Raw genomic sequence first — 18711 nt, 5'->3', positions numbered from 1 at the left:
GACTTGCCGTAACTGTGCAACAAACTTGTGAAGCCTGGCAAGTCTAGCAATAGCTTAGGAAGTCATTTTCAAACTTGCAGCACAATTGCTTGCTATCTGGATAGGATAGGATGTTCCCTGTGATCCCACTTATCCTTCCAAATGGCTGCATGAAAACTATATGAGTCTATAAACAACTTTTTCTTAAAGTTCAATTATAAGCAGTAAACTGGACCTGCATTGTAAAATAAGATGCAAAACTCTAAAGAGTATCTGAGCTCAAGTACGGTAATGTAATATTTCAGGCTTTTTCCCTTTATTTTCATCTGGATTTTGCCAGTTATTTCCTGTCCTAGGTGAAATTAAAGGAGTTGTAAACCCTCAAGGTTTTTCACCTTAATGCATTCCATGCATTCTCCTGTGCTGCAGCTGCCCCCCAGAGCCCCCCTTTTTTCTTACCTGAGCCCGATCGTTCAGGCTACGGGGAAGAGCACAGCAGCTCCAGCCGCTGTCTCGGGCCTCATCAGATAGATTGACAGCAGCGGGAGCCATTGGCTCCCGCTGCTGTCAATCAAATCCAATGACGTAGGAGTCAGGTGTCAACGGATCAAGCAGCAGGACTTGCATGAGTGCCCCCATGGAACACAGCTTTCTGTGGGGCACTCAAGAAGAGGAGGAGCGCCACCAGGGCACCCCAGAAAAGGAGGAACTGGGTCGCTCTGTGCAAAACCCTTGCACAGAGGAGGTAAGTATAACATGTTTGTTATTTAAAAAAACAAAACACAAAAAAAAAACAAGCTTTACAATCACTTTAATAAAGGCAAATTAACTGTGCACTTTGCAAAGTTGCAGTTGCTCCAGAAATGAGTAGAAGCTTTGCTGACTTCCATCATCCAATCATGTGCAAGCAAAAATGCTGTTTTATTATTTTTTATTTTCCTTGCATGTGATTGCATAAAAAAAAAACAAAAACAAAAACAAAGTGAAGCTTTGCCTGATTTACTGAGCTCTGGAGCAATTGCACTTGCAAATGCACAGTCTATTTGCCTTTGGTAAATTACCCCTCAGTGTATTGTACCAGACTGTATCTATGGAGAAGCAATGTTGTTACCCTAGAAAAGGACTACAGACCAACAGCCATCAAAGGCAGTAAACGCAAAAGCAAATAAGAGAAGTTCATTACTAGTGTTCACATATACCTTAAAGCATGTAAACCTTGGCAATTTCTTTTGCAATCTTTTTATTTTTAAAAGAGATAAAACCAGAAATGTTGCCTGCACAGGGGTTAAACAAAGGTACACAAGCATACAAACCTTAACAATTTAAACGGAGCATATTTAATAAAAAATGCACACTGAGGTTAACTTCAGTGAAAAAATATAATAATAATATATATATATATATATATATATATATATATATATATATATATATATACACATATACATACACACACACGCACATACACACACACACACACACACAGTATCTCACAAAAGTGAGTACACATTTTTGTAAATATTTTATTTTCATGTGACATCACTGAAGAAATACTGCCCTGTGGTCCTCCCTTCGGAGACTGGGCCGCAGGACAGTATTCCAACATAACGACCCCAAACACACCTCCAAGATGACCACTGCCTTGCTAAAGAAGCTGAGGGTAAAGGTGATGTAGTGGCCAAGCATGTCTCCAGACCTAAACGCTATTGAGCATCTGTGGGGTACCCTCTAATGGAAAGTGGAGGAGCGCAAAGTCTCTAACATCCACCAGCTCCGTGATGTTGTCATGGAGGAGTGGAAGAGGATTCCAGTGGCAACCTTTGAAGCTTTGGTAAACTCCATGTCCAAGAGGGTTAAGGCAGTGCTCCAAAATAATGGTGGCCACACAAAATATTGACACTTTGGGTCCAATTTGGACATTTTCACTTAGAGTTGTACTCACTTTTGTTGCCAGTGGTTTAGACATTAATGACTGTGTGTTGAGTTATTTTGAGGGGACAGCAAATTTACACTATTATACAAGCTGTACACTCACTACTTTACATTGTAGCAAAGTGTCATTTCTTCAGTGTTGTCACATGAAGATATAATAAAATATTTACAAAAATGTGAGGGGTGTACCCTCACATTTTAGATCTTTAGATCAAACATTAGATCTTCATCCAAACAGTACCTACCTAAAGATTAAAGTGTATCTTTTCCGAAAAGCAAAAATATATTATATTGCAGCTTACCTATACTTGAATTAGAATTTTTTCTTTTATTTTCACCTGGCGATCAGTGCCATTTCAAGGGCTGAGACAAACCACTTCAAAGCGGAGCTAAGCCCTTCTATCCTTTACAGCCAGGGAAGCTGACATCTTAGCCTCTGTCTGATCTGCAGCTGCCATGGTGCTGCACATGTAATCAGCTATGACACCAGCCATATCACACACAACTGATCACACACAATTGTGACATTTATCATCCATTTAATAGTTTTGGGAAACAATTAATATAATGCTTTAACAATGAAAAATGGTCAGCTTTTATTTATTTATGTAAACCTTGCATCCCTGTGATCTACAGGTAACTTTTGCTATAATTGGTGTCAAAGGTACAGTTTTATCGCATACACACGAGCGGACTTTTCGACGGACTCCGTCAGACGATTCGACCGTGTGTGGGCTCCAGCGGACTTTTTTTTCCCAAAAGTCCGACAGTCCTAGAAATAAAACATGTTTCAAATCTTTCCGACGGACTCAAGTCTGGTCGAAAAGTCCGCTCGTCTGTATGCTAGTCCGGACAAAAACCGACGCTAGGGCAGCTATTGGGTACTGGCTATGAACTTCCTTATTTTAGTCTGGTCATACGTCTTCACGTACAAATCCATCGGACTTTGGTTGATTGTGTGTAGGCAAGTCCGTTCATTCGAAAGTCCGTTGGAAAGTCATTCGGAAAGTCCGTCGAAAAGTCCGCCGGACCTAGTCCGTCGAAAAGTCCACCCGTGTGTACGCGGCATTAGAAAGAGCCTAAACCAATTTAACCTGCTTGTGCCAAGAAAAAGCTATTGCTGTTCAGAAAAGAACGTTAAAGTAGGACTACAGTTTTCCTTTGAACGTATAGGGCCTTCTGGAAATATGTGCTATGGAGATCATTTGTGAACCAAAGATAGAGTTGTACCAGTAGACATGTTTGGCGCAAGCTGAGGAAAGCATTTTAGGAGGAGCATGGTGGTGGAAATGTCATGGTTTGAGGTTGCTTTGCTACTTTAGAGTCTGGGTAGTTTGTGGTCAGAGTCAACTATGAATTTTGCATCAAATCCAACTGTGCTTGATGAGAACTTGAGGCCACCTGTGCAAAGTTAAAACTGGAAATGTTTTTTTCAATATAATAAAGATCTGAAACACACAAGCAAATACACCAAGGAATGGTTCAAAGAATGGTTAGTTCTAGATTGGTATAATAAAAGCCCCAATTTGAATCCCAGTATAATGTTGTGGGGGGCTTGTCCCCTATCTTCAGTGGTTTCAGCCATATACTTTGGTTTCCTAGCTCCAGTACAGACCACTGCTTTCATACTTGTTATAGTTCTGTTTCTGTAATGGCATGTTCATGATCCATGATGTACAATCTCAAACAACTTATATTCTAATGACTTGGTCAATGTTTGCACAATCTGTGTGTATATTTTCTCTGGGAACTGAAAAATTACTTGGAAAATCAATAAAAATCTATTGAACAGAAAACGTTGTAGGGAGATTTATAATGGGCAGTTCAAGCAAGGAAGCGTATAACCAACTTGCAACTGAAGGAATTTGGAGGAGTGGTTAAATGAGTGGTTAAGTCTGTGTGTTTCATATCAGAGATTGGTGGGCAGTTATGCAACATACCTACAAGAAATAAAGTAATTTCTGCCAAGGGGGGCAAAAGGCAGCTTCTAACAGTGTACTTACTGTTTCAGTATATCACCTTTATCTGTAGGCACTTTTTTTAATGGAAATCTAATACACTGTATTTGCTTGTAGCAATGTGTAGTAAAAGTCAACAATTTCCATGGGATGTACTTACTTTTTCATATGGCTGATGACTATATTTTAGTAATTTTTCTATTTACTAAGATTTGCCTCATATTAATGAGTTTCCCTGGCAAAACTGACAACCTGAAGAAATAGTTATTGGAAAGGGGTCTGTCTGGAGTATGTGGCGGTTTCCTCCTAGTGCTGCAGATCAAAAATATTTTAAGCACATCTAGTGGCTAAAAATTAGATTTATGTGTCAGGAATCAAATGATGTAAGGTTTCTTCTATTTTTTGTATTAATCTGAACAGCTTGCCGTGACATGCAGAGAAGGGGGAGAAGTCACAAAGGAAAACTGTCTGTTGGAATTGTTCTGCATCTTAATGTCACCAAATCATTTGGTGGAGGGGGATTATGGTGTGGGGTTGTTTTTCAGGGGCTTGGCCCCTTATTTCCAGCAAAGAGAATTCTTAAGACATCAGCTTACCAAGACGTTTTGGACAATTTCATGCTCCCAACTTTGTGGGAACAGTTTGGAGGTGTCTCCTTTCTGTTCCAACATGACTGCGCACCAGTGCACAAAGCAAGGTCCATAAAGACATGGATGAGCAAGTTTGGGGTGGAACTTGACTGGCCTGCACAGAGTCCCGACCTCAACCCGATAGAACACCTTCAAGGTGAATTAGAGCGGAGACTGCGAGCCAGGCCTTCTTGTCCAAAATCAGTGCCTGACCTCACAAATATGCTTCCTAAATAATGGTCAAACACTTCCATAGACACACTCCTAAACCTTGTGGACAGTCTTCCCAGAAGAGTTGAAGCTATTATAGCTGCAAAGGGTGGGCCAACTCAATATCGAACCCGGCAGACTATGACTGGGATGCCATTAAAGTTCATGTGCGTGCAAAGGCAGGTGTCCCAATACTTCTGACAAGTGTGTGTAGCGAAGGAAAAAAGTATTTGATCCCCTGCTGATTTTGTACATTTGCCCACTAACAAAGAAATGATCAGTCTATAATTTTAATGGTAGGTTTATTTTAACAATGAGAGACAGAATAACAACAAATATATCCAGAAAAATGCATTTCGAACAAGTTATAAATTGATTTGCATTTTAATGAGTGAAATAAGTATTTGATCCCCTATCAATCAGCAAGATTTCTGGCTCCTAGGTGTCTTCTATACAGGCATCAAGCTGAGATTAGGAGCACTCCCTTAAACTCAACCTGTCCACAGAAGCAATCAATCAGATTCCAAAATCTCCACCATGGCCAAGACGAAAGAGCTGTCCAAGGATGTCAGGGACAAGACTGTAGACCTACACGAGGCTGGAGTGGGCTACAAGACCATCACCAAGCAGCTTGGTGAGAGGATGACAACAGTTGGTGCAATTATTCGCAAATGGAAGAAACACAAAATAACTGTCAATCTCCCTCGGTCTGGGGCCCCATGCAGGATCTCACCTTGTGGAGTTTCAATGATCATGAGAACGGTGAGGAATCAGCCCAGAAGTGCACGAGAGAATCTTGTCAATGATCTTAAGGCAGCTAGGACCATAGTCACCAAGAAAACAATTGGTAACACACTACGCTTGAAGGCCTGAAATCCTGCAGTGCCCACAAGGTCCTGCTGCTTAAGAAAACACATGTACAGGCCCACCTGATGTTTGCTAATGAACATCTGAATGTTTCAGGGAAAACTAGGTGAAAGTGTTGTGGTCAGATGAGACCAAAATCAAGCTCTTTGGCATCAACTTAACTCGCCATGTTTGGGGGAGAAGGAATGCTTTCTATGACCCCAAGAACACCATTCCCACCATCAAACATGGAGGTGGAAACATTATGCTTTGGGGGTGTTTTCCTGCTAAGGGGACAGGACAACAAAGAGACGATGAACAAGGCCATGCACTGTCAAATCATGGGTGAGAACCTCCTTCCCTCAACCAGGGCATTGAAAATGGGTCGTGGATTCATATTCCAGAATGACAATGACACAAAACACATGGCCAAGGCAACAAAGGAGTGGCTCAAGAAGAAGCACATTAGGGAGGCGTCTTTCTGGACTTTTTTGTTGTTATTCTGTCTCTCGCTGTTAAAATAAACCTACCATTAAAATTATAGACTGATCATTTCTTTGTCAGTGGGGAAAACTTACAAAATCAGTTGGGGATCAAATACTTTTCCCCCCTCACTGTGTATATATATATATACACATTATATATATATATATATATATATATACACACACACACACACACACACACACACACAATCTCAACTGTATAAATGGTCACAGTCTAGTTAAGAAATTAGCCTGAAAATATGTAAAAACAGTGTAATATGCTTTATTTAGTGATTCATTTTAGTGCAGGCTTCTGTAGAAGTATGTCATTTTAAGGTCAGTGCAGCAAACAGATTTCAACAAATAGCTAACAGTGTTTCACAAAGTGTCAAATAAATGATTATTAATGAGGTGTGTACGTGATACATTTGAGTTTTCAGAGAGCATCTGACCTACTAAAATCATTATTTATGTTGCAGTGACTTTCATTCACTTAACCTCAAGGAGTTTAATTATTAAGATTAATTACTTAAGCTTCAGAGACTATTTTAGTGATGATTCCTAGTTAAAATGATGTTTTTAGGCTTAATTTCTTTTTTCTTCAGTAGATATTGGAGGCCTCTGTAATTCATTAATAGCTATGTCATAAGCTCTTACCTGGGCATATTGATTTTTCCAAAAATACAAGACTTAGTTATGCCAAGTGTACTACACCTGAGAGCAAAGGTATTAGAATACATACCATAACAATTTATCATGAAAATAGTGTTCCTTACACTGAAAAATGAAGGCAAAAGACAATGCTATGCTTAAATGGATCATTTAAATGGCTGTTTACATACAAATCCCATATATTTAAGCTACCACAAAGCAAAAGGCTATGCCAAAGTATAAAGGTATTATGAACAAGGCTAGTCTTGGCACCTTTAGTTGTTAACTTCAAGCGTTTAACAACTAAAGGTGCCAAGACTAGCCTGGTTCAAAATATGCGTTTTATCATGTATTGTCTGTTACAAATTATCCTACCAATCATGTCTATATGATGATTTATATTATAGTTTATGAGTAAGTCTTTTTACTACAAATATATTATTGTTGATGGATACAAATGTTTTTATTACGATTATGGTATACTCAATATGATTGTGATAATATAAAATTTTTTTTTTAATGTATCATAATTTGTAATCACACGCCTAATACAAAGTCCCATTTTCATTTTCCCTTTTTCTGTATTAATACATTAGGGATGGAGGCCTGTCATTACTGGTTGTGTCAGTTCACACTTTTTCCTATTTGTCACATTTGTAGCACTGCATTTGCCACACATTCACCAACATCCACTAGATTTATAATGGGGTGAATGTGCCATCATCAAGTGTTTTCCTTGGCAAATGAGTAATGTACACTGTATTAATTTTTAGTAAATATGCCGAAAATCTTTATGAATACAACCATGGAGAATGTATTGTTACCCTTCCACAACAGAGTTCTTAATTGTTTCTGAAATAACCTAAAGCTGACAAAATGAATTGGCATCCATTATTGTGTATTCTATATTTAGTAAAAATCAGGCTTTGCTTTTGATTCAAAAGAATATTCAAATAATAAAACATATGGCATGGACAAACATGACAAGATCCTTAACCCAATATGTTGATGGAAAACCTTTAGGGGCAATCACTGCAAGTGATTTTGTAGCTCTGAGACTTCTGTACCTGCCAACATCTTTCCACAGTTGTTCAAAGGGATTTGGATGAGGACTAATAAAAGGCCTCTTTAAGATAGTCCAAAGTTTTGTTCTGAGCTAATCTTGGGTGCCTTTAGATGTGTGGTTTGGGTCATTATCCTGTTGAAGAACCGATGTCCTGTGACTGACACATAGCTTTCTGATACTGGGCAGTATGTTTCACTACAGGATTCCTTGATAGTTTTGAAGCCATGCACAGATTCAAGGCAAGTAGAAGAGAACAAGAAGGCCTGGATAGCCGCACACCGGAATGGATAAATCCGTCTTTTTATTCAACATACACGTTCATGGGGTACACAAAACACGACTGTGGGGTGGTACAAAAATATCTGACCCGTTTCGCACTTACACCAAGTGCTTACTCATAGCTGGCTAAAATGGGAATGAAAAGCCATATATATATATATATACACACTAAAAATATTAGAACATGTGACCATGCAATAATGAGAAAACACAAAACAGCTGAGTGGGAACCGTATGAGATCTCCGCACCTGCTGCTGGTTAGTAAATCTAAAATGGAAATCCCCATAGCAAGTAGGCATAGAAACAACAATTTGGAGATGTAATAAAATAAAATAAGGTGAAAAAATGAATGAGATAAAAATAAAAATAAATGTTAAAATAATGTGATATCCATAAATGTATGAAATATACATATAATGAATGAGCACATGTGAAAAAATATGTGTAGTGATATGTGTTATAATATGAACAAATAAAACAATTTATAGTCCGGTTGTCCAGGGTCAAAACATTTTTTTTTTCAAAATGTGAATGTGCGTAGTGACAAATAGGCAGTGATATATATGTTATCTGAATAAAGACTGATTATGTGTGAAAAAAAAAAATGTATAGACACAGGGCAAACAATGCTAACAAAAAATATATATGTATAATAAGATGAGGACTGAGGGTAAATGCATGTGAGTGAATATGTGCAAGACATGCATGCAAAATTAATACGCAATAAATCAACAACAGGTGCCGTGATCTCAAGACAGCATGATTGTTAGATCTACATAGTCCATAATCATCAAGCCCATGATCTGAGAAAAAAAAACACAAACATGTCACAGACAAACATTCAAAAACAAGTACAGAAAATATTAAGAATATATAAAGACATTTTTTAGTTATGTGGTAAAGACGTACATGTAACCATATGAAAACATCATATACAAGATTAATATTATGTTTCTAGAATGGCGATGAACCATTAGCTTGGACTCATCCATATGGATGTGTGATTAAATAAAGATATATGTATCCATGTGCATATATTGGTTCAAAACCTAACTAAATGAAATTGGGGTACTGGAATGGCGTATGAGGCAAAAACGCCAATCCAGATGCCCCTTAGCAGAACTATATTGAAACGCTCTCCAAAAACTTAAAAATATATGTTTAATCATTTGTATTAAGCAGCTAGTTTTAGTTGTAAAAATATGGATATAAGCACAATGAAATATATATGCGAGCTGCCAGTGAACAAAGGGGAACCTTTTGGAGAAAAATTCAAAAAATACGGCACTTCAAATAACAATTCAGCAAAGAGAAGAGGGGAGGAAAAGGAATGGGACGGGAGTTGTAAAAAATATTGTTAAATATTGGAGAACAATTTAAGTCCGTCCTTAGGTATAACCATGTTTGGATTAGAAGGATAAAGATCAATATTGATGTTCATTGAGTGGAACTAAAGCCATAAATATGAAAAAAAAAAAAGGGTGAACCAAATCAAAACAAAAATAATTAGATATGGCTAGCAACGTGTAAATGGGATGAATGATTCTTTATCCCTCTGAGAAGAAAGGCTTACTTGCACTGCTCTGTCAAGTAAGGTAGATTATTCTTGTTTAAAAGGGATAGTGAGACTCGAACTGAGTGGTAAATAGGTGCGTGTATCAGACAATTGACGTAAAGCTTCCATTTTATACATATCTGAATCTAATACAACAACCATCCCACCCTTGTCTGCATTTCTGATGACAATACTGTCGTCTGCCATCAGTTGTTTAAATGCATGTCTCTTATCTGAAGTTAAATTATTGCTAGTGGGTTTCCTGTGACAGCTGTGAGCCAGGTGCGTTAAGTCGCCCTCCACCATCTTTTGAAATAGATCGGGATCCTTTCCCCTGGATAAAATTCCGATCTGATTTTGAACGGTTGATTTTGAAAGTTTATGTTAAACATCAGTGGTATCCGTGGGAGATAGATCCGATTCATGTGTCAAATCAATTAAGTCATGCAAAGCACAAACTTCAGTAAATAATGTAGGTGAAGGGGGAGACTCACCTGTATCGCAGCCATCAAAGGAGACCTCTGTATCCTCTGTGGAAAATCCAAAATAATGTTTCTTAAGAGTTGGAGAACATGAAAAATTTGTTGACATCCAAAATGGTATCAAATAAATTAAAATGTCTGTTAGGACAAAAATTGAGGCCTCTCTCCAATTCGCCAATTCTTCTCCAAGTTTTTGTTTAATCGTCCATCCAGGTCTGTAAAGCCAGTGTGGGTTTGTAGAGCTGTGAGATGCTTTTGGATCGAAGACATATCAGATTGTAGCAATTCCAAGTCCTTTTTTGAGGCAATCAAAATGTTCATAAGTTTAAATGAACAAGTATAAAGGGTGTCAGTCCAATCTTTCTTTAATTGATCGTCAAATAATTCTGAAGCAGGGATTTTCTTTATCCTCAATCCTCGTGGGATGTGTGCTAGGGATAAATATTCAGTTAAAAGGCTGATGTCCCAATACGCTCTAACTTCCTTGGCCATCAATTGTTCCAATTTCCTGAAATGGCGAATCAGTAAAACTCCATCATCGTCAGAAAGTTGTGACGTGTGTGTTTGTAAAGATTGTCTTAACAGATTCTTAGAAGGTGCCGTAAGAGTTCTGCTGTACACACTATCAGCCCCACTGGTGTCGAGGTAACCGCATGATTCATAATTATATATACATATGTAGACAAACTCTTCTTGAAAACAAACTGGAGGACAAGATAAAAACAGTGAAATCAGCAAGAGGATACCTCTGAGCTGGTGGATAAAGAAGCAAAAGTCCAGGAATTAAACAAGATGATGTGGGATCCTCGGCTCAAAGAGGGGCTTAAACCAGATTGCTAGTGTCTCATTACCTCCAGAAAGAGAAGAGCCCCAGGTGCTGGCTAAATGCTGGTGCAAGTAGAAGAGAACAAGAAAGCCTGGACAGCCGCACACCGGAATGGATAAATCTGTCTTTTTATTCAAAATACGGGATCATGGGGTACACAAATTCAAGGCAACCTGTGCCAGGCACAGCAAATCAGCCTTAAAAGCTTAATTTTTTTTATCTGTGAACATAGAGCTGATGTAACTTGCCAAAAAACTCTAGTTTTATTTCATCTGTCCTCAGGAAATTCTCTCAGAAGCATTGCTGCCTAATAATATGCATTTAGAAAATTCCATTTAGGCTTTTTCTATGCACTCTTCCTGGGTCTTCTCCCATTGAGCCCACTGTCACTCATAAAAGCAATGGATGGTGCGACACTGCCACCGATTCATCTTGACCTTAACTTGCATCTCTTTGAAAGTTTTCCTTGGCTCTTTGTCTACCTGTCTCATTATCATTCTGTTCCATCTGGAGTAAATTTTTCTCTTGAGGAAACAGCCAGGTAGGTTGACTACATTTCCATTGACCTCGGAGAGGGTTCTTAACTGGTTCCCGACTGGCTCACGCACATATATTGTGGCGCAATGTCACCGTTGCGCGAAACCCCGTAAGGTACGGGGCGCGTTCTCGCGACCATCGGATTCGACCCAGAACCGATCAACCTTCAGGTCCATGCCAATAAATTATGGTTCTGACGAATGAAATCCTTCCCCTGCCTGTAAGTGTAAACACAAGCAGGGGAAGTGATGTCATCTGCCCTCGTGGAACTCTTTTCGTTCCAGAGAGAGGAGAGGAGACATCTCACAGTAAGTTGCACCAACACTACACTAACACCAGTAAACGTAGGTACACTTGTCATCCCCCCGATCGCCCCCCCCCAGTCAACCCCTTCACTCCCTGTCACAGTGTCACCCAGTGTAGTGTTAATATTTTTCTTTGATCACTGTACTGGTGTCATTTGTGACACTTATCAGCATTAGGGCAGTTAGTGGTAGGCCCAGGTAGCTTTAGGGTACCCCCAACCCACCCAATAAAGGATTAACCCCTTGATCACCCTGTCACCAGTGATCACTGTATTAGTGTTACGAGTGACGCTGGTCAGTTAGTTATTCTTTAATAGTGTCAGGTTACCCGCCGTATATTACCTAAATAAAGGTTTAACCCCCTGATCACCCGGCGGGTGATATCAGTTTTTAGGTTTTAGAGTCAGTTAGCGTCTGCATCGCCCCAGGCAGTGTCAGATTAGTGCCAGAAGTGCTAACACCCACGCACCATACACCTCCCTAAGTTGTATAGTGTCAGAACAGATCAATATCTTTGATCTGATCAGATCTGATCAGATCTATACTAGCGTCCCCAGTAGTTTAGGGTTCCCAAAATGCAGTGTTAGCAGGATTAGCCCAGATACCTGCTAGCACCTGCGTTTAGCCCCACCACTCAGCCCAGCCCACCCAAGTGCAGTATCAAATCGATCACTTTCACTTACAAAACACAAAACACATAACGGCAGCATTTGCAGAGTCAGGCCTGATTCCTGCTAATGCTAGTTTTTTGGTAGTGTTTGAATCAGTCGCTGACAATCAGGTGCTCTTTTTTCCTGCGAGTCTCACTAGTTGGACCAGTAAATTTAGAGGCCAAAATGTCCAATCAAAGGTACACTAGTGAAGAGGCCTACACATTTCTGAGCATGACAGAAGAGAGTGAAGAGGAAGTCACCCATCTGTCAAATTCAGGCTCAGAATATGAACCTGTAGACAGCATCGGCACCCTGACAGATAGCTCTGACGACGCAGTAGTGGTCCCTGCCAAGGTCGGGTGTACCCGACCCCGTTCTTCTGCTGTTGAGGTGCAATAGCCACAGGGCTCTCTTATGGAGCAGAGAGCCAGTACTAGTGCCGCTGATCCTATTGATGAACTGGCAAGCACTAGCGGCCTAGTACATCCTGGTCGTACATCCAGCACTGTCGTAACACTTGGTGACATGGCGAGTCCCATAAGTGCAGTTTAAGCTGGTGAGGTGGCTAGCACAACTAGTGTCCTGCAGCCACCAAGAAGACATAGACAGTCACGTTGAGCCCATAGTACCCTTCCTGCTGCATTTGCCAATCCAATTTGGCAGGCCACCCTTCTGCAGCATTCCCTGTGATAACAATAAAAATGATTAAAAAAATGAAAGGAATAGTGTAAAAATAAAATAAAATACAATAAAAAAGAAAAATAAATAATAAAAAAAAAGCCAAATAAATTAAAAGAAAAAAAAAAGACTCCCTGCCCCCCCCCCCCCGTACTTGAGCACAATTCTAAAAAGTGTTCTAAAAATTCTAAAAAGTGTTTTTTTTCCCCAAAAAATAGCGTTTGAAAAATCGCTGCGCATATACTGTGTGAAAAAAATATTGCAACACCCACCATTTTAATCTGTAGGGCCTTTGCTTTAAAAAAAGGTATAATGATTGGGGGTTGGGGGTTCAAAGTAATTTTCTAGCAAAAGAAAAATATTTTTTCATGTAAACAGAATGTGTCAGAAAGGGATTTGTCTTCAAGTAGTTAGAAGAGTGGGTGATGTGTGGCATAAGCTTCTAATGTTGTGAATAAAATGCCAGGACAGTTCAAAACCCCCCAAATGATCCTTTTTTTTGGAAAGTAGACACCCCAAGCTATTTGCTGATAGGCATTTTGAGTCAATATAATATTTTATATTTTGCCACAAGTTTCGGGAAAATGACAATACATTTTTTTCACAAAGTTGTCACTAAATGATATATTGCTCAAACATGCCATGGGCATATTTGAAATTACACCCCAAAATACATTTTGCTGCTCCTCCTGAGTACGAGGATACCACATGTGTGGGACTTTTTGGGAGCCTAGCCATGTACAGGATCCTGAAAACCAATCACTGCCTTCAGGATTTCTAAGCGTGTAAAATGGTGATTTCACTTCTCACAGTTACGGAGGCCCTGAAATCTCCAGATAGCACAAACCCCCCCAAATGACCCCATTTTGGAAAGTAGACATTCTAAGGTATTTGCTAAGAGGCATAGTGAGTATTTTGCAGCTCTCATTTGTTTTTGTAAATGAAGAAAGAAAAGGAAAATCTTTTTTTCTTTTTTCAATTTTCAAAACTTTGTGACAAAAAGCGAGTTTTGTGACAAAAAAAATCTGCAAAATGCTCAACATGCCTCTCAGCAAATAGCTTGGGGTGTCTACTTTCCAAAATGGGGTCATTTGGGGGCGGGGGGGGGTTGTGCTGTCTGGGCATTTCATGGCCTCGGAAACTGTGATAGGTAGTAAGGAGTGAAATCAAAAATTTACGCCCTTAGAAAGCCTGAAGCGGTGCTTGGTTTTCGGGGTCCCGTACGCAGCTAGACTGCCAAAAAGTCCCACATGTGTGGTATCCCCGTACTCAGGAGAAGCAGCAGAATGTATTTTGAGGTGTAATTTCACATATGCCCATGGCATGTTTGAGCAATATTTTATTCGGTGACAACTTTGCGAAAAAAAAAAATGTAATTTTCCTGAAACATGTGACAAAACATAAAATATTCCATGGACTCTCAGCAAATAGTTTGGGGTGTCTACTTTCCAAAATGGGGTCATTTGGGTGGTTTTGTGCTATCTGGGCATTTCATGGCCTCGGAAACTGTGATAGGTAGTGAGGAGTCAAATAAAAAATGTACACCCTTAGAAAGCCTGAAGACGGTGCTTAGTTTTCGGGGTCCTGTATGCAGGTAGACTGCCAAAAAGTCCCATACATGTGGTATCCCCGTACTCAGGAGAAGCAGAAGAACATATTTTGGGGTGTCATTTCACATATGCCCATGGCATGTTTCAGCAATATATCATTTAGTGACATCTTTGTGTAAATTTTTTTTTCAGTTATGAAAAAAAAAAATATTCAATGTGCTCAACAATCCTCTCAGCAAATTCCTTGGGGTGTCTATTTCCAAACAGGGTAATTTTTGAGAAAGGCAATCAAACTAAAAGCTGCGTAAATTCCATAAAATGTACCCTAGGTTGTAGACGCTATACATTTTGTGCAATCCAATAAATATACACTTATTGAATTTTTTTTTTACCCAAGACGTGTGGCTGAATGCTTTCTGGCCTAAATGTATGACCAAGATTGGGTTTATTGTATTTTTTTAAAAGTAGAAAATCTCTCGTTTGTTTATATCGCAAAAACTAAAAACTGCAGAGGTGATACCACCAAAAGAAAACTTTATTTGTGGGGAAAAAAAAAGACGCATGTTTTGTTAGGGTACAGCATTGCATGACCGCGCAATTACCAGTTAAAGCAGCGCAGTGCTAAATTGTAAAAAGTGCTCTGGTCAGGAAGGAGGTAAAACCTTCCGGGGCTGAAGTGGTTAATAATATTTGCAACTGTAGTCACACAGGAATGTAAAGCTGCTTGGGGTGGTCTTATAGCTTTACCATATGTTGGTATAACATTTTCTTTCTGATCGCCTCAGAAAACTCTCGCTTTTCCTTTCTCTGGTCCATGTTCAGTGAGGCGCACTCAATATCATACAGCAGTGACAACTTTTCTTTCTTCATTTAAAGCGGGAGTCAGGCGACAAATCATTTTTTTTTTTTTTTTTTTAGGTCATTGAGACACTTTGCTAATCCCAAAATAATACTCACAGTTTGGGTGTAATATTTCCGCCTCTGTCTGTTTTCGTACTGAAGAATAACTTAAAAAATGTGATGCTGGCTATTTCCATCTTGCTTGTGGGCATGTGAAGCCCACAAGCATTGATTTCCGGGATGTGGTGAATGCTGTTCATTCACAGCTTGTTCACGCGCATGATCATTTTTTCCGCACTGACACTAAGCTCCCAGGAGACAGTGCGGCACCGGGGAAAGGCAATAAACACGCCTACTCCCATGGGAGAAGAGACAGGAAGTGCCACAATAAAGTACAATATAAAGGTAATTACAGCTATAAAAAAATGTTCGTGCGGCATTTGAACATCTATGCAATTAACTGAAGGGGGTAAGATTAAGTTAAAAATTTGAGTGGAACCCCGCTTTAAATAGGCTGACTGACTACAAGATTTAAGACATGTGTAATACTAATTACACAAAACAGTTAGTTTGAAATATTCACTTCTCTAATGGTACCAGCAAAGCCATTTTAGAATATCTTTGTTGAAAAGGCAATCATTTAACTCTTTTTCACACTAGATATATGAGGCGACAGCATTGTTGTACTAAACAGGCTTTTACACTATAATCAAATAAACTCGGTAAGTAACAGAGAGGACGTTCGGGATCTGTGAGCTGATTGGGAACACCTTAAAGGAGAGTCGTTCCTGAGTAGTCCTTAGTTTGATTTTGAGCGCTTTTTGCCAATCATATTCATCAGAGGCAATATCAGCCAGTGAATGGGATTGGAGCCTGGTGTGAGGGATTACACTGTGGTAATGAAGAAAGAGGGAAGTCGTGGGATTTTTGTTACAGAAGTGTGTTTTTTTTGTTCACTGAACACAGCTACTACATGGGACTTTACCTTTAACTACTTAAGGACCAGCTCGTTTTGGATTTTAGGTGTTTACATGTTTAAAACAGTTTTTTTTTGTTAGAAAATTACTTAGAACCCCCAAACAAAATATATCGTTTTTTTTCTAACACCCTAGAGAATAAAATGGCAGTCAATGCAATACTTTTTTTGCACCGTATTTGCACAGCGGTCTTATAAGCGCACTTTTTTTAGAAAAAAATGACTTTTTTGAATAAAAAAGTAAGACAACAGTAAAGTTAGCCCAATTTTTATTTTATATTGTGAAATATAATGTTACGCCAAGTAAATTGATACCCAACATGTCACGCTTCAAAATTGCGCCCGCTCGTGGACTGGCGTCAAACTTTTACCCTCAAAAATCTCCATAGGCTACAGGTTGCATGTTTTGAATTACAGAGGAGGTCTAGGGCTAGAATTATTGCTCTCACTCTACCGGTCGAGGCGATACCTCACTTGTGTGGTTTGACCACCGTTTTCATATGCGGGCGCTCGTCGGGACGGGGGTTTTTAAATTTTTTTTTTTTAATTTTTATTATTTATTTTACATAATTTTATTTATTTTTACACGGCTTTGAAAAAAAAAATTGTGTCACTTTTATTCCTATTACAGGACCTCTTAAATATGAGATCTGGGGTCAAAATGACCTCAGATCTCATATTTATACTAAAATGCAATAAAAAAAAGTCATTTAAAAAAATGACATTGAAAAAAATGTGCCTTTAGGAGGCGTGGGCGGAAGTGACGTTTTGACGTCGCTTCCGCCCAGCAGTGTCATGGAGACGAGTGGGCGCCATCTTAGCCTCACTCATCTCCAGGCACAGAAGGGAGAAGGACGCGATCGCCTCCGCTGCTACCGACGGCTCTGGTAAGCGGCGGAGGGCACTGGATCGCGGTGGGAGGGGGCCCCTCTCCCACCACCGTTAAAAGTCATCTCGCAGCGAATCCACTGCAGGGACCACTTTTATCTTAAAGCCGACCGCCGCACTGAAACGTGGATACCGGTGTTATGGCAGCTAGCTGCTGCCATAACAACGATATCCGCCGCCAAAGTTTGGATGTACATCGGCGTGCGGCGGTCAGCAAGTGGTTAATGGGACTGCGGCATATATAATTTGGAGTGCTGGACACTAATTTAGATCTGTATTGATTTTGATGGGTCGCTGTGCTGCCTCACATGTTTATGAAAAGGTAGCAGCAGTGAAATTTTTGATTATTATCATTATTATTTTTATTTGTTTGTTCACTTAGCTTTGAACACATATTCAGATTATAAAGGTTGCGCTGTATCGTGGCAAGTGGTGTAAATTATATTTACAACATTGAGTTATTAGCTTTTACACTAGTAGACAGCCGCCATATACACTGGGGTTCAGATGTGTGCCTATCCACTTTGTGACTTGTAAGTGCAATTTCATTTTTTAATAAAGCGTAACTAAATGTTATTAACCCATGCAAGTTTTTTTTGCTTGGTTTCCTCTGCTTGTTGTCTGCTTATCCTGTGGGTCTGGAGAATCTGAGAGTCTAAAGCCTCGTACACACAGTACGATTGTTGGCCAACCGAGCATCTGATTTTTGTCAAAAGGGTGTGTGCCAGGATCTTGTCCTGTATACTATAATGGTACACAAATTGTCGGTCGACAACACAAATGTAGTGACGTACTAGACGTACTAGGAGACTATAAAGAGGAAGTTCATTTCTCAAGCGCCACCCTTTTGCCAATTTCGTGTTAGTAGAAATTTGGTGAGTGTTGATTCCTGCATTTCTGAACGGCCATTCATCAACCAGCCATGTTGCTTAATCAGAGAAGAGAACATGTGATTATTGGGCTAGGAGTTATTGCTTTGACCCAAGTCCAGTCGAGGAACAGGAGGAGGAGGAGTTCTTGGACCAAAAATTGGTTGCTTAATCATGACCAATTATGTCATAGGCCATTGCTGCGGGAGCTCCAGGAGAATAATCTGGATGATTTTCGGAATTATCTCCGGATGACGGACCCCTGCTTTCACCAACTCTTGGCAATGGTGACCCCCTGTGTAAGAAGCAGGATGCATGTATGAACAATAGGATAATATGGCACACTCCGGATATGGCTGTATACTACTGGAAACAAGGGGGTGGGCTGGGCAATCAAACTGGGCAATAAAATAAAATAAGTCCATATATGTCAATATGTCCATGTGAGGAGAATAATATGCTGTCTTTAGGAGGCTGCCAGTTCAAAAGTTAGAAGAAACTCTGTAACAGTAAAAG

General features: G+C 39.6%; 1 protein-coding gene across 5 annotated transcripts in view; it reads right to left on the bottom strand.

Moving 5' to 3' along the window:
* The window catches only part of DLGAP2 (DLG associated protein 2), a 1381880-nt gene that overhangs the window by 60309 nt on the left and 1302860 nt on the right, over nt 1-18711 (bottom strand). The window lies entirely within an intron of this gene.

Source organism: Aquarana catesbeiana, linkage group LG04 (assembly GCF_042186555.1).
Source record: "Aquarana catesbeiana isolate 2022-GZ linkage group LG04, ASM4218655v1, whole genome shotgun sequence".
NCBI classification, from domain to species: Eukaryota; Metazoa; Chordata; class Amphibia; order Anura; family Ranidae; genus Aquarana; species Aquarana catesbeiana.
Note: the sequence above shows the minus strand (reverse complement) of the source record. Positions and strands in the feature narration are given on the sequence as shown.